This window comes from Bombina bombina, chromosome 7 (assembly GCF_027579735.1).
Source record: "Bombina bombina isolate aBomBom1 chromosome 7, aBomBom1.pri, whole genome shotgun sequence".
In the NCBI taxonomy this organism is placed as follows: Eukaryota; Metazoa; Chordata; class Amphibia; order Anura; family Bombinatoridae; genus Bombina; species Bombina bombina.
This window is the reverse complement of record NC_069505.1, coordinates 52764452-52779716: the sequence shown is the minus strand read 5'-3', so window position 1 is coordinate 52779716 and position 15265 is coordinate 52764452. Positions and strand designations below refer to the sequence as shown.

Genomic DNA, 15265 nt, shown 5'->3' with positions numbered 1-15265 from the left:
TCCGGCCCGGGCCCTCTGTGTTAACCAAGAGGCCCCTATGGAGGGATATGTGGGGCCGCTTCACGAGGCAGACCCTGTATATGCTGCCTCAGATAACCGCCAGCACCATCGGCAGAGGGTATGGCTCGAGGGGCGATCTACCGAGGGATTGCGAGACACAGGGGCTACTATCACGCTGGTACAGAGTCATTTGGTGCCAGAGCACAAGCGATCCGGACAGACTGTGGCCGTTAGAGTGGCGGGGGGGGATGTGTACAAAATTCCAACAGCTAAAGTGCATCTTGATTGGGGAGCGGGAAAGGGGGCTGTGAACGTGGGCCTAATGGATAATTTACCTGCCGAAGTACTACTGGGCAACGATTTGGGCCCCATGACTTCTGCCTATGCTCCAGTATGCAACAACGAGGCGGACCCAGTGACTACACGGGCCCAAGCCCGGACGGAGCGAGAGCTCTCACCAGTGCGGGAGACACAGGTAAGACCTACCCCGACCTTGCCTGACAGGTTAGGCCCCATACCCTGGGACACCCCAGATGCTTTCGAGGCAGAGTCTAAGACTGACCCGACCTTACAAAAGTACCGGGAACGAGCAGAGACCGGAGGGGGCGGGGCAGATAACGAAACATTCTTATGGGAAAAAGGGAAACTATACCGCTGGACAGAGAAAAGGGGACAGCGTAGGCGACAGCTGGTAGTGCCCCACAAATACCGTCAAGAAATCCTCAAAATAGGCCACGACATCCCCTTAGCAGGCCACCTAGCCGTTACCCGTACCCTACACCGCATTACTCACACGTTCTTTTGGCCAGGGGTGCACGCTGACGTTAGAACTTACTGTAACACCTGCGATGTGTGTCAACGAGTAGGAAGGCGAGGCGATCACCCTAAAGCCCAGCTAGTAAATATGCCCATTGTAGAGGAACCCTTCAGCCGGGTTGCTATTGACCTAGTGGGACCACTGGCTACCCCTAGTCCCTCCGGTAAGCGCTACATTCTTACCGTAGTGGACTACGCTACCAGGTACCCAGAGGCTGTCGCCCTATCCAACATACAAGCGGATACGGTAGCGAATGCACTAGTACAGGTGTTCTCCCGGGTAGGATTTCCAAAAGAAATCCTATCCGACCGAGGCACCCAATTTACGGCTGAATTAACCCAACAACTCTGGCAGGTTTGCAAAATTAAGTCCCTCCTGAGCTCCCCATACCACCCCCAGACGAACGGGCTGTGTGAGAGGTTCAATGGGACCCTCAAGCAAATGCTCAAGACGTTCACTCAGGAATACCGAGACTGGGAACGCTTCCTGCAGCACCTCCTATTTGCTTATCGGGAGGTGCCCCAGGAAACGACAGGGTTCTCTCCCTTCGAGTTGCTCTACGGAAGAAAGGTACGGGGACCCCTAAACCTGATCCGGGAGCACTGGGAGGGAGAGATGGAGGCTGACGGTGTCCCCATTGTGCCATACGTGCTGGAACTCAGGGACCGAATGGAGCAATTAGCCAAATCCGTGCGGGCTAATCTCCAGTTGGCCCAGAGAAGACAGAAAGTATGGTACGATCGGGGGGCCCGAAAGAGAATCTTCACCATAGGACAAAAGGTGTTAGTACTTAAGCCGGTGAAGACAGACAAATTGCAGGCGTCCTGGCAGGGTCCCTACCAGATCGTAGAGAAAAGGGGAGACACCACTTATGTGATAGCTAGCTGCCATGACAACAATCTTAGAAAGACATTCCATGTAAACATGCTCAAGGAATATTTTGAGCGACCAGAGAACGTGACGGCCGTATGTTGTTCCCCTCAGGAAGACCCCGACAGTTTACCCATTCCAGACCTATTAGAAAAGAGTCTCCCCACAGGTATAGTGGCGCAGGTTCAGATAGGGGACCGACTTAGCCCCACTGAAAGGGAGCAGCTCAACCAACTCCTCCAGTCCAAACACCTCACCTTCTCCCCGAAGCCAGGGTACACTACTTTAACCACCCACCAGGTAGATACTCCGGGACAAGCTCCCTTGCGCCAGGCTCCGTACCGAATCCCCGAAGCAGTTAGGACAGGAATGAAGAAGGAGATCGATGAGATGCTCCAGCTCAGGGTAATTGAGCCCTCCGATAGTCCATGGGCCTCCCCAGTTGTCTTGGTGCCCAAGAAAGATGGGACCACCCGGTTCTGTGTAGACTATCGGAGGCTCAATGAAAATACCGTGACGGACGCTTACCCTATGCCCAGGGTAGACGAGCTACTTGATCGTATAGCCAGGGGAAATTACCTGACCACTATTGACCTCTGCAAAGGTTACTGGCAGATTCCCCTGGCCCCGGAGGCTATCCCCAAGTCGGCATTCGTCACCCCATTCGGCTTATATCAGTTTAGGGTAATGCCGTTTGGGATGAAGAATGCCCCAGCTACATTCCAGCGCTTGGTGGATAGGCTCCTGGATGGCTTCCAGAGTTTTGCTTGCGCCTACCTGGATGACATAGCGATCCACAGTGAGTCCTGGGAGGACCACTTAGCTCATGTGGGAATGGTTCTGGATCAGATCCGGGCTGCTGGCCTGACTCTGAAGCCAGAAAAATGCCACTTTGGGATGGCCGAGGTACAGTACCTGGGTCACCGGGTGGGGTGTGGAAAGCAGCGACCAGAGCCGGCCAAAATAGAAGCTGTCGCCAATTGGCCCACCCCCATCACTAAGACTCAGGTCCTAGCCTTCCTGGGCACGGCAGGGTACTATAGACGGTTCGTACCAGACTACAGCACACTTGCCAAACCCCTGACTGACTTGACCAAGAAGAACTTACCTCGACAGGTCCTGTGGTCTCCCCACTGTGAAACGGCTTTCCAGGCTCTCAAAAATGCTCTAATTAACGCTCCTGTCTTGGCGGCCCCAGCCCTTAACAAACGTTTTATCGTCCATACAGACGCTTCCATGTTCGGGCTGGGAGCTGTCCTCAGCCAAGTAGGCGAAGATGGAGGGGAGCATCCAGTTACCTACATCAGCCGGAAGCTCCTGCCCCGCGAAGTCAGCTATGCAGCGGTCGAAAAGGAGTGTTTGGCTTTGGTGTGGGCATTAAAGAAATTGACTCCCTATTTATATGGTCAGGAGTTCACTCTGGTCACCGACCATAACCCGTTGGTGTGGCTGAACCGGGTCTCTGGAGATAACGGCAGGCTATTACGTTGGAGCTTATCGTTGCAACCCTTCAATTTCACCATTACTTACAGACCTGGGAAACAGAATGGCAACGCCGACGGGTTGTCCAGACAAACAGACCTCAGCCCTGCATAACCAGCGGTCTGGACAGCCTTAGTCTGCCCCGAAAAGGGGTCAGACCGTGTCTGCCAGAGTGTTCCACAGAAAGGGAGCACTGTTACAGAAGCATTAGTTATTTTGTTGTGAAGAGCTTATTTCCCAGCAGCAATGCCTGAACCAGCAAGCCAGCGCCTAAGAAGGGCTCCAAGAAAACCGTAACAAGTATCATTTCATAAAGAGTTAACTCTTTTTTTTCAGCTTTTAGAAACTATTGCCTAAATACACATTTTTGCTGGCCTCAGCTCTAAGTTTAGGGATAACCAATCCCATTGTCTAATCACCTCTGGAGCCAGACTGCTAATTGATAAGATGAACTTGTAAACTTGTTATCTTAAGTACTGTAATCCTATTGTGGCCTGTCAAAGGACAGTGCTCTCTATCTAAATGTGTGATGGGGGATTTTGTGCTCCCCCCCCCTCTCCCCCTGGGAGTGCCCTGTGTGCATGTAACCTTAATAAAAAGCAGGCTGGGCATCCCAGTGCTGAGTTCTTGTTTGACCCTCAATCGCAGCGTTGACTCGTTTTTGTGGGCAGAAGGGTATCCTAGCTGTACTACAGCTAAGGGAGATTATTCTATATTTGCGAGACTCATATAGAATACTATGGAAAGCAGCTTCTCCCCTCTTTAGCAATAGGGATCCAGGCTACTAAGCGGTCCATCTCTCAGCGAGACTAAGGGTAACCGTAACACTAGTTAAAAGTTAAAAACACTATTTTAGTTTAGAATTATTAGCAGATTGCAGAGAGTCTCAGAGTTTTTAAAACAATTATATATTTTATAACAGCTTCACAGGTACTTACCTACAGTCCTACAAGTTATATATTTTAGAACAACCGCAAAACTACTTGCCTACTACTTTTAGACTGTAGTTGACCTTGCCCGTTGACGGCTGTCACGGCTGCTGCCTGCTGTAATTATACTAGTTAAAACACTATTTTAGTTTAGAATTATTAGCAGATTGCAGAGAGTCTCAGAGTTTTTAAAACAATTATATATTTTATAACAGCTTCACAGCTACTTACCTACACTCCTACAAGTTATATATTTTAGAACAACCGCAAAACTACTTGCCTACTAGTTTTAGACTGTAGTTGACCTTGCCCGTTGACGGCTGTCACGGCTGCTGCCTGCTGTAATTATACTAGTTAAAACACTATTTTAGTTTAGAATTATTAGCAGATTGCAGAGAGTCTCAGAGTTTTTAAAACAATTATATATTTTATAACAGCTTCACAGCTACTTACCTACAGTCCTACAAGTTATATATTTTAGAACAACCGCAAAACTACTTGCCTACTAGTTTTAGACTGTAGTTGACCTTGCCCGTTGACGGCTGTCACGGCTGCTGCCTGCTGTAATTATACTAGTTAAAACACTATTTTAGTTTAGAATTATTAGCAGATTGCAGAGAGTCTCAGAGTTTTTAAAACAATTATATATTTTATAACAGCTTCACAGCTACTTACCTACACTCCTAAAAGTTATATATTTTCGAACAAACGCAAAACTAATTGCCTACTAGTTTTAGACTGTAATTGACCTTGCCCGTTGACGGCTGTCACGGCTGCTGCCTGCTGTAATTATACTAGTTAAAAAAACACTATTTTAGTTTAGAATTATTAGCAGATTGCAGAGAGTCTCAGAGTTTTTAAAACAATTATATATTTTATAACAGCTTCACAGCTACTTACCTACAGTCCTACAAGTTATATATTTTAGAACAACCGCAAAACTACTTGCCTACTAGTTTTAGACTGTAGTTGACCTTGCCCGTTGACGGCTGTCACGGCTGCTGCCTGCTGTAATTATACTAGTTAAAACACTATTTTAGTTTAGAATTATTAGCAGATTGCAGAGAGTCTCAGAGTTTTTAAAACAATTATATATTTTATAACAGCTTCACAGCTACTTACCTACACTCCTACAAGTTATATATTTTCGAACAAACGCAAAACTAATTGCCTACTAGTTTTAGACTGTAATTGACCTTGCCCGTTGACGGCTGTCACGGCTGCTGCCTGCTGTAATTATACTAGTTAAAAAAACACTATTTTAGTTTAGAATTATTAGCAGATTGCAGAGAGTCTCAGAGTTTTTAAAACAATTATATATTTTATAACAGCTTCACAGCTACTTACCTACAAGTTGTATAATTTATAACAGCTGCAAAGCTAATTACCTACAAGTTATATATTTGATAACAACCGCGAAACTACTTGCCTATTAAGTCAAGTTTTATATTTTATAACACCAATACTACTTGTCTAAAGGTTATATATATATTATAACAGCAAAACTACTTGTCTCAAAGTTATATATATATATATATATATATATATATATATATATATATATATATATATATATATATATCTATATTATAACAGCAAAACTACTAACCTACAAGTTATATATTTTATAAGAGCCGCAAGGCAACTTACCTAGTTAAAGTTATATATTTTATAAAAGCAAAGGACTGTTCTTTGTGTGTAAACTAACAGTTAAGATGGCACTTAGTAAAATCAGTGTGTCTGAGCTAAAGCAATTACATTTTTCAACGTTACCCATGGAAAGAAAAATTGAAATTAAAATGCTCAGGCCAACACCTAGGCTTAACCTTATCCAGGTGACAAAATGTAAAACTAGAGATTTCAAAAGAGAATTCAAACCCGAGGTATATGATAAATATCCATGGATTTGTGGCTGTGAATTATCTAACAGACTCTTTTGTTTTTATTGTCTCCTGTTTGCAAAACAAAGTGGTGAATCAAGCTGGGTGAGTTATGGTGTCGCTGATTTATCACATTTAAATCAAAAAATAAATAAACATAATTGTTCACAATCACATTTAAACTCCACATTAGAGTTTAATTTGCTAGGAAGGGTTGATATTCGACAACAACTTGACAGTGCATATCGTTTAAATATTAAAAAACATAATGAGCAAGTAACGAAAAATCGTTATGTTCTTTCGAAAATAATTAATTGTATTTTATTTTGCGGCGCATTTGAACTTGCACTTCGAGGACATGACGAACGTGAGGATTCATTAAATCCAGGCATTTTCAGAGGTCTTATAAACTTCTCAGCAGAACTTGATGCATCTCTAAAAGAACATCTCGCTAGTGCCACTGTTTTTAAAGGAACGTCAAAAGAAATTCAAAACGATTTATTAGACTGTATGCTTACTGTTTGCCAGAACCAAATAAAAAAGGAAATCTCAAAAGCAAGTTTTGTAGCAGTGATAGCAGATGAAACTACTGATGTTTCATCTGCCTTCCAATTGGTTGTTGTTTTTCGATACATTATAGGTAACGGTCAACCGGTTGAGAGATTCTGGGAATTCACTAATCCAGCTGGACATGATGCAGAATCTATAGCTACATGTATCCAAAATACTTTGGAAAAAGTTATAGACAACCCCGAAAAATTGATATCCCAGAGTTACGACGGTGCAAGCGTGATGAGTGGTCAGCATGCAGGTGTTCAGGCTATAATTAAACGTACCTACAAGAATGCACATTTTGTGCATTGCTACGCACATCAACTCAATTTGATTGTCAGCCAAGCAAGCAGTCAGAATCAACAAGTTCGAGTATTTTTTTCTAACCTAAGTGACATTACTAACTTTTTTAGTAACTCGCCACAACGGATAGCTATTCTAGATGAAACTGTTAGAAGAAGGATACCTCATGGTTCAGCCACCAGGTGGAATTTCAAGAGTCGAACCGTCAATACAGTGTTTGAAAACAGGGAACAGTTAATTGAATGTATGGAAAAAATAGAGTCAACATCGAAAAAAGAAATAGCAATAAATCAAGCTGGGGCTATTCGGCGTATGTTACAAGACTCTGTATTTGTGTTTTGGCTTTCAGTTTTTCACAATATTATGCCACATGTAGATGTGTTATACAACCAACTTCAGAAAACACAAACAGACGCGGCACTTATTCGAAAACATGTTAACACTTTCCAGCAGACAATGGAAAACGAAAGGAAAAGAATGGACACAGTGATCATGACGATATCAGAAACAGAGGAATCATCAAGGAAAAGGAAGAGAGAAAATATTCACATTGCTCGGACTGTGGCAGCTAAAGAGATATGCGATGTTATCACAAATCAAGTAAAAGATAGATTTTCTTTTATAACTCACTACTCGGCTGTTTCTCTCCTCCAAGCTGAAAAATTTGCAGATTACGAGAAGAATTTTCCAAATCAGCTTCTTGAACAAACATCAGCGGTTTATGACATATTACAGAAAGATCGCCTGAAAACGGAACTAGGAGTAATTTACAGAAGACCAGATTTCCGAAATATGAATGGTGCCATCAGTCTTCTACAGTTTGTAATAGAAAATAACTTGGACAGTACTTTTTCGGAGACCTACAAACTGTTGCAAATTATTTCGACTATTCCCGTGACAACTGCTGAGGCTGAGAGATGTTTCTCAACTTTAAAACGAGTTAAGACATTTCTAAGGAGCACCATGACTGAGGAAAGACTGACTGCTCTAGCCATGCTCACAATTGAAAAACAATTGATCAATGACATGCCTACATTCACCGAAAATGTTATTGATTTATTTGCCTCAAAAAAAGACAGGCGGATTGACTTAATTTACAAAAATTGTACTTGAGTTATCAACATTCTGTTTTAATCTTTACCTTTGAAGTTAATTATTAAGCACTAGTGTAATAGAAATAATCTTCTTTTGTAGAAAGTAAAATGTTGGTGTATTTATCTTAATGTTGCCACGGCCTTTGGCTGCATTGCCTAATATCGAACACTGGGGGCTAGGGCAACAATAATTGAGATGTGGTTTTATTTCTCTATAAAGTGGAAGGTTCTTTAAATCCAGGAATATATTTTCATAAATGTACATTCAAGATACTTATTATTTCGCAGCTTTGAATCTTGATTAATCATTTGGTTAATACATATGTTATTATATAATTTAACTGAGCATGTATATTTTAACACTAGACATGGGTATACTGAAGAGTATGGATTCTTGTATATTAATTTAAATATTAGACATGGTCATAATATTAAATATTATAAATATATAAATATATATATATATGTATATATATATACTTCCTACTGATAATATCTTAAGAGATTAACTTAATAGTCATTTTGCAAACAGGATCTTCTTTTTATTGTCTCCTGTTTGAAAAACAAAGTGGTGATTCAAGTTGGGTGAGTTATGGTGTCGCCGATTTATCACATTTAACTCCAAAAATATAAATAATTGCTACTAATCACATTTATACTCCCCATTAGAGTTTAATTTGCTATGAAGGATTGATATTCGCCAACAACTTGTCAGTGCATATTGTTTGAATGTTAAAAAACACTAACATCAAGTAACCACAAATCGTTATGTTCTTTCCCAAATTATGAATTGTATTCTATTTTCCGGCGCATTTGAGCTTTCACTTTGAGGACATGATGAACGCGATGATTCATTAAATATTGGGAGACTTAAAAGGATTGTAATTTAATACTTAGTTAGTATGATACTAATAATCAGCTATACTATAGTATTAACTATTTGAAATCAATTGAGTAATCATTTCATATTCTGATATTACATTTCATTTAATTAGAATTCTGTAGTGATTAATTTATTTATATTTCCTTATTATCCCACTTTAATATAAATATAATCCATATTTGAAGTCATTCCTTAATAAAGTATAGGAGTAAATAAAACTATATGAAAATTAGGTACAAGTCATTTCATATGAAATTTTGTCTTCTATATGCTTGGATCGATTCTGAGCTAGAAAACCTTTCCAGACGTATATGTGGATTCAGACCTTCAAAAGTATTGTTAGTCTCATCATTTGTATATCATACAAGGGATAATTACTTACTTTCCTGAAGATTGAGCATATCTGAAGTAAAGTACAGAATTGTTTCTCTGTCACCCCAGAGAGGTAACATGGTCATCTTGTTTGTAGAGATCTAATCTCATTAAGCGATGAAGTAAAGAATCTTTTGAAGCTTAAACTTTAACAAATGTTCCCTTTGTATATTTTTTAGATATCCTGCCTGTGAGCTGTATTGGAGCATAGTATTTATATATAATTTATGTTACATTTCATGAAAATATATTTCATATCTGAGTTCATTACTTTAATACAGTTTGAGTGCATGAAATCATATACAGTTGTATGCAAAAGTTTAGGCACCTCTGACAATTTCCATGATTTTCAGTTATAAATAATTGGCTGTTTGGATCAGTAATTTCATTTTGATCTATCAAATAAATGAAGGACACAGTAAAAATTCAGTAGTGATATAAGGTTTATTGGATTAACAGAAAATGTGCAATATGCATCAAAACAAAATTAGACAGGTGCATACATTTGTGCACCCTTGTTATTTTGTTGATTTGAATACCTGTAACTACCTAGCACTGATTAATTGGAAGACAAAATTGGTTTGGTGAGCCCATTAAGCCTTAAACTTCATAGACAGGACAGGTGTATCCAATCATCATGAGAAAAGGTTTTAAGGTGGCCAATTGCAAGTTGTTCTCTATGACTCTCCTCTGAAGAGTGGCAACATGGGGGCCACAAAACAACTCTCAAATGACCTAAAAACAAAGATTGTTCAACATCATGGTTTAGAGGAAGGCTACAAAAAGCTATTGCATAGATTTAAGATGTCAGTGTCCACTGTGAGGAACATAGTCAGCATGGTGAGGATATGGAAGACCACAGGCACATTTCTTGTTAAGGCCAGAAGTGGCAGGCCAAGTAAAATATCGGATAGGCAAAGGATGATAAGAACGGTCAAAAACAGCCCACAGACCACCTCCAAAGACCTGTACTACTGGGAATATTGTTGAGGGTCTCATGGATTCCACTCAATATCAGCAGATACTTGAGAATAATGTTGAGGAATCAGTCACAAACTTCAGTTGAAGTTACCCCCAGGCCGGGCCTGGATATTTCAAGAAGACGATGACCAAAAACACTGCTGGTTCAAATGGGTGGGGCCATTTGATGGGCGTGACTTTCACAAAGGGGTGTGGCTTTTAAATGGGTGTGGCTTGTTAAAAGGGGCGTGTTTTTAAAAAGGGGCGTGTTTTTCCAAAGGGGCGTGGCTTTCCAATAGGGGCAGGGTCTTGTGCACCCCCATCCCAAAAATTCACCAGCCGCCACTGGTATGATCCAGGGAAGGTCACTGGGTAGGGTATGTGGGAACCAAAAACTCTAAATTATAATAAAATAAATTATAATAAATTAAGACAAACAAGAAAATTACACCTAGATTTAGAGTTTTGCGGCCAAAGGGGTGCGTTAGCTACGCGTCTTTTTTTCCTAGCGCTGCTTCTAAACAACGCTGGTATTGAGAGTTCTCTGAAGGGCTGTGTTAGGCTCCAAAAAGGGAGAGTACAGGCATATTTACCGCCACTTCAACTCTCAATACCAGCGTTGCTTACGGTAGCGGCTAGCTGGAAAAACGTGCTCGTGCACGATTCCCCCATAGGAAACAATGGGGCAGTTTGGGCTGATAGAGTCTTGTCAGTAGAGGGTCTAATGCTCACTTCAGCCAAGACTCTAAATACCGGCGTTAGGCAGACCCCATTGAAAAGATAGGATACGCAATTGGCGTAAGGGGATCTGCGGTATTGAAAAGTCGCGGCTTGGAAGTGAGCGTTAGACCCTTTCCTGGTTGACTCTAAATACCAGCGGGCAGTAAAAAGCAGCGTTAGGACCCCTTAACGTTGCTTTTGACGGCTACCGCAGAACTCTAAATCTAGGCGATAGATTTCTTAAACAGATGCAGAGAAACGTCTCTGCTTTTTTTTTAGCCAAGATTTCAAATTTCAACAGTATTTGAAAAAATTAGCTGTGAGTAAACAATAACAGTAACAATAGTATGTGGGGTATGAGACCCTATGTTGCCTATCAAGTAAGTAATTTAGATTGAATAAATTAAAATAATAAAGCAATCCTTTTTCATATGGCTATGATCTTTAAGCTATGCGATGGGAGCTTTGTGGCGGTGATGAGTGTATAGTATTTTATCTGCTGTCTTGTGTGGTTGGTTAACATCTGTGTGTTGAAATTATTATCAAGCCAGTTTCATGTCAGACTGGCCAGTGAAGGGGTTTGTTTGTTGTGCCCAGTACCGTAAGTAGTGGGGTCTGGGTTTTGCTAGGCTAATTACCCCCTAGGAGCCACTTGCGCAGAGGGCATTCGCCCCCCGTGCATTGGGCACCTTTTACTACATCAACCACCCTTCTGCTCCCATAGCCGCCATATTCCCATATTAGTGTACACATTCGAACCCAACCAGGATTGGATTGATTAACTTTAATTTTAACTTTTATGACTAAAGATACTGCAGCATAATGATTCAGTACTCATCACAATGACCCCGCAGTTATATCTAGAGAACAGTCACATAGAAAATACACATCATCTGATTAAGATGTAACTTCTCCTATGTCACCATCCCAGCCACTCCTATTGCCGCCACCTTCACATAATAAGCCATATAAACAATATTAACCAGAATTCAATTTCATAACTTTAACTTAGGTGTGGAGCACTTGTTCCCATCGCCTGAGGACTTTTCAATGCATTTAGGATCGCTTTAGTTATATCGGCAACTGTAAGGGCTTCAGAGCCTTTCTAATGTGCAGCCATTGACCTGGGCTGCTAGGCTCCACCCCCCCCAGGAGATATTTTATATTTAGATAGCTCCAGGAGTTAAGTCCAATGGGAACACATGGGAACAGAGTTCCTGCACCATTTTTGCAGGAGAAACCAAGTTCCCCCTGGACAGAGAACAGAAACACTTCAGTAAACACTGCTGCTGCTGCTGGTGGGAGGAGCTGGAGCACTGTCTGTTTAGAGGGATAGTGAGATCCTCTAGTAATGGGCAGTAACACTTCCTACAATATACTAAATGTAAGCCTGCCAGTGGTCCTACTGTGTGATCACCCTGCACTATGTGAAACACATGGTGCTTACATTTCTGTGTGGCTTGCTATGGGGTTATTTAGCTTCACTCAGCAGAAATAGGACTATTGCACCTTAAGTGGGGGATACTCAGGCCCAAAGGCAACAATTCAACCCTTTATTGGTTTTAATTTGCTTTCATTAACCAAAGTGTTTAGATTATATACATATAAATACAGTGTGTGTATGTGTATAGCTGATTTTGACTGTCGTAAATTAGGTTTAAAAAAGAGAATTTTGTAATTGTGTATATGGCATGATTAAGGTTTTGTCTTAAGCCTGACACATCATTGTATTATGCATTATTGTACCTAAATAAAGGGACTTTAGGTACAATTTTAATGCAGTAGTGCTGTTGCATTGTTTGTCTAAAATATTGGACTGTCCAGTTAAATACTGGACACCTAGATACCCTATCACAAATCAGTTTCTTAGTGCTGTGCATTAACTGCATTTAATTATTCTCTATCAGTGCCCACAGCTGGGATTTGTGTGTGTTTTTTTTTAATGATTAAAGGGATATGAAACCCACATTTTTTATTTCATGATTCAGATAGCGCATGCAATTTTAAGCAAATTTCTAATTTACTCCTTTATCAATTTTTATTTGTTCTGTTTGTATCTTTATTTGAAAAAAAAGCAGGAATGTAAGCTTAGGAGCTGGACAATTTTTTTTTTGTTCAGCCCCTGGGTAGCGCTTGCTGATTGCTATCTAAATGTAGCCACCAATCAGCAAGCGCTACCCAGATTATAAAGCTGCTTAAAATTGCATGTGCTGTCTGAATCATGAAAGAAAAAAATTGGGTGTCATATCCCTTGCATATGGGATCATACTGAGTGACTGGGCACTTTATTCCAATATATAAGTATATAAGTAGTAATATTTAAGTACATTTTCCATTTGTGGGATTACAGAGTGGCTTGTCATAGCTCACTCAATTTGTTTATCAATAATAAATTTTTAGTGTCTTGTTGAAGAGCAGCACATACAGTGCATAATTAATATAATATATATTACTTTCTGTCTTATGTAGCAGCAGTAGGGTCATCAGTAGCAGGCAACCCCATCTCAGTAGGATATGTTCAGGGCCTTCTACAACCAGTAGGAGATGTGCAGCACCCACCACAACCAGTATGAGATATGCAGGGCCTACCACAACCAGTAGGAGATTTGCAGGGCCTACCACAACCAGTAGGAGATATGCAGGACCTACCACAACCAGTAGGAGATGTGCAGGGCCTACCACAACCAGTAGGAGATGTGCAGCACCCACCACAACCAGTAGGAGATATGCAGGAGCTACCACAACCAGTATGAGATATGCAGGGTCTACCACAACCAGTAGGAGATTTGCAGGGCCTACCACAACCAGTAGGAGATATGCAGGACCTACCACAACCAGTAGGAGATGTGCAGGGCCTTCTACAACCAGTAGGAGATGTGCAGCACCCACCACAACCAGTAGGAGATATGCAGGGCCTACCACAACCAGTAGGAGATTTTCAGGGCCTACCACAACCAGTAGGAGATATGCAGGGCCTACCACAACCAGTAGGAGATGTGCAGGGCCTTGTACGACCAGCAGATTTGCAGCAGGGCCTACCACAACCAGTAGGAGATGTGCAGCAGGGCCTACCACAACCAGTAGGTGATGTTCAGGACCTACCACAACCAGTAGTAGCAGCAGCAGTAACCATAGCAGTAAGGGTCATTACCCATAAAAGTAAAGCTGAAAGTGAGGTAAACTGAAGGTGTAGGTAGCTACTGGTAGTAGTAGCAAAGACTTGTTATAAGTGGGTTATCACATGCTGTTCAAATGGTTTGGACTGAATTGGAAAACCCTATGAAATGCAATGCAAGACACCTACGAGGTATTAGACTAAGGGTCCTTTTCTGAATAAATAGATAAATGTTGTGGATGCTCTAAATTTACATACCCAGATGTCTTAGCTAGGTTATTGAACCAAATGGGTTGCAAACACTGTTTTCAAATGTAACTGTCTTACTTTGGCAGTTTTAATCCTCATTTTAGAGGCAATGCTGTATGTGTTTAATTTACATTATTGAAATATCTAATAGCTATTCTTGTAGTACCCTTCTAATATAAGTGTAGACCTAGAATATGGTTAGAAATCCTAATTAAAATCTCATAATGAAAATATTCTAATATCAAAATTGTCATATAATAAACATGGAAAAAAATAAAACCATATAAAAACATAATCTCCCCCCCCCCCCCCCATTAACCTTTTTTTACCCCCAAAAATATCACCATTCCACTAAACATTTGCACTTTGGCTATTAATAATGTTCACTGGTGGAAAACACACAGGTAGCCTTGTTTTTTCTTTTCTTTTTTTTTTTTTAAAATGATTATTTCTATACTGAAAGAATAGAGAACATATTTTTTGTTTTAATGAATTAATGAATTAATTAATGAATTAATTAATTATAATGAATGAATGAATGAATGAATGAATGAATGAATGAATGAATGAATTAATGAATGAGTGCCCCACCCCCAATAAAAGTAAAAAAAAAAAAAAAAAGAACTAAAGTAATTAAAATTAAAAAGGATTAAACTGACTAATTTAGACATGAATATATAAAAAGATCAATATCTGCAATACCCAATCGGTTGGCGCTGTGGCTTAGTTGGTTAAAGCGCCTGTCTAGTAAACAGGAGATCCTGAGTTCGAATCTCAGCAGTGCCTTCCATTTTTTTTTTTTTTTTTTTTTTTAATGTGGAAAATCGTTTCTGCAAATAAATATCTTAAGTAATTGAATGTGCAACTACGTCAAAAATTAACCAGTGTATTTTTAATTATTGTTTTCTATTAAATCACAATTATAACTAATCTAATACAAGGTTTACATAATCCAGATGGCTGTTGAAAAAAAAAAAAAAAAATCTATCGTAGTCGGCAGGATTCGAACCTGCGCGGGGAAACCCCAATGGATTTCAAG

General features: G+C 40.5%; 2 non-coding genes across 2 annotated transcripts in view; one reads left to right on the top strand and one right to left on the bottom strand.

Annotated features, from left to right (window-relative positions):
• Positions 1-14938: 14938 nt before the first annotated feature.
• On the top strand, positions 14939-15012 carry TRNAT-AGU (transfer RNA threonine (anticodon AGU)). The gene has a single exon. It is a non-coding gene; the product is annotated as a tRNA-Thr (tRNA).
• A 202-nt stretch (positions 15013-15214) lies between these two features.
• TRNAS-UGA (transfer RNA serine (anticodon UGA)) overlaps positions 15215-15265 on the bottom strand; it is an 82-nt gene continuing 31 nt past the window's right edge. The window contains exon 1 of the tRNA in view: positions 15215-15265. This exon is cut by the window's right edge and continues 31 nt beyond it. This is a non-coding gene — a tRNA (tRNA-Ser).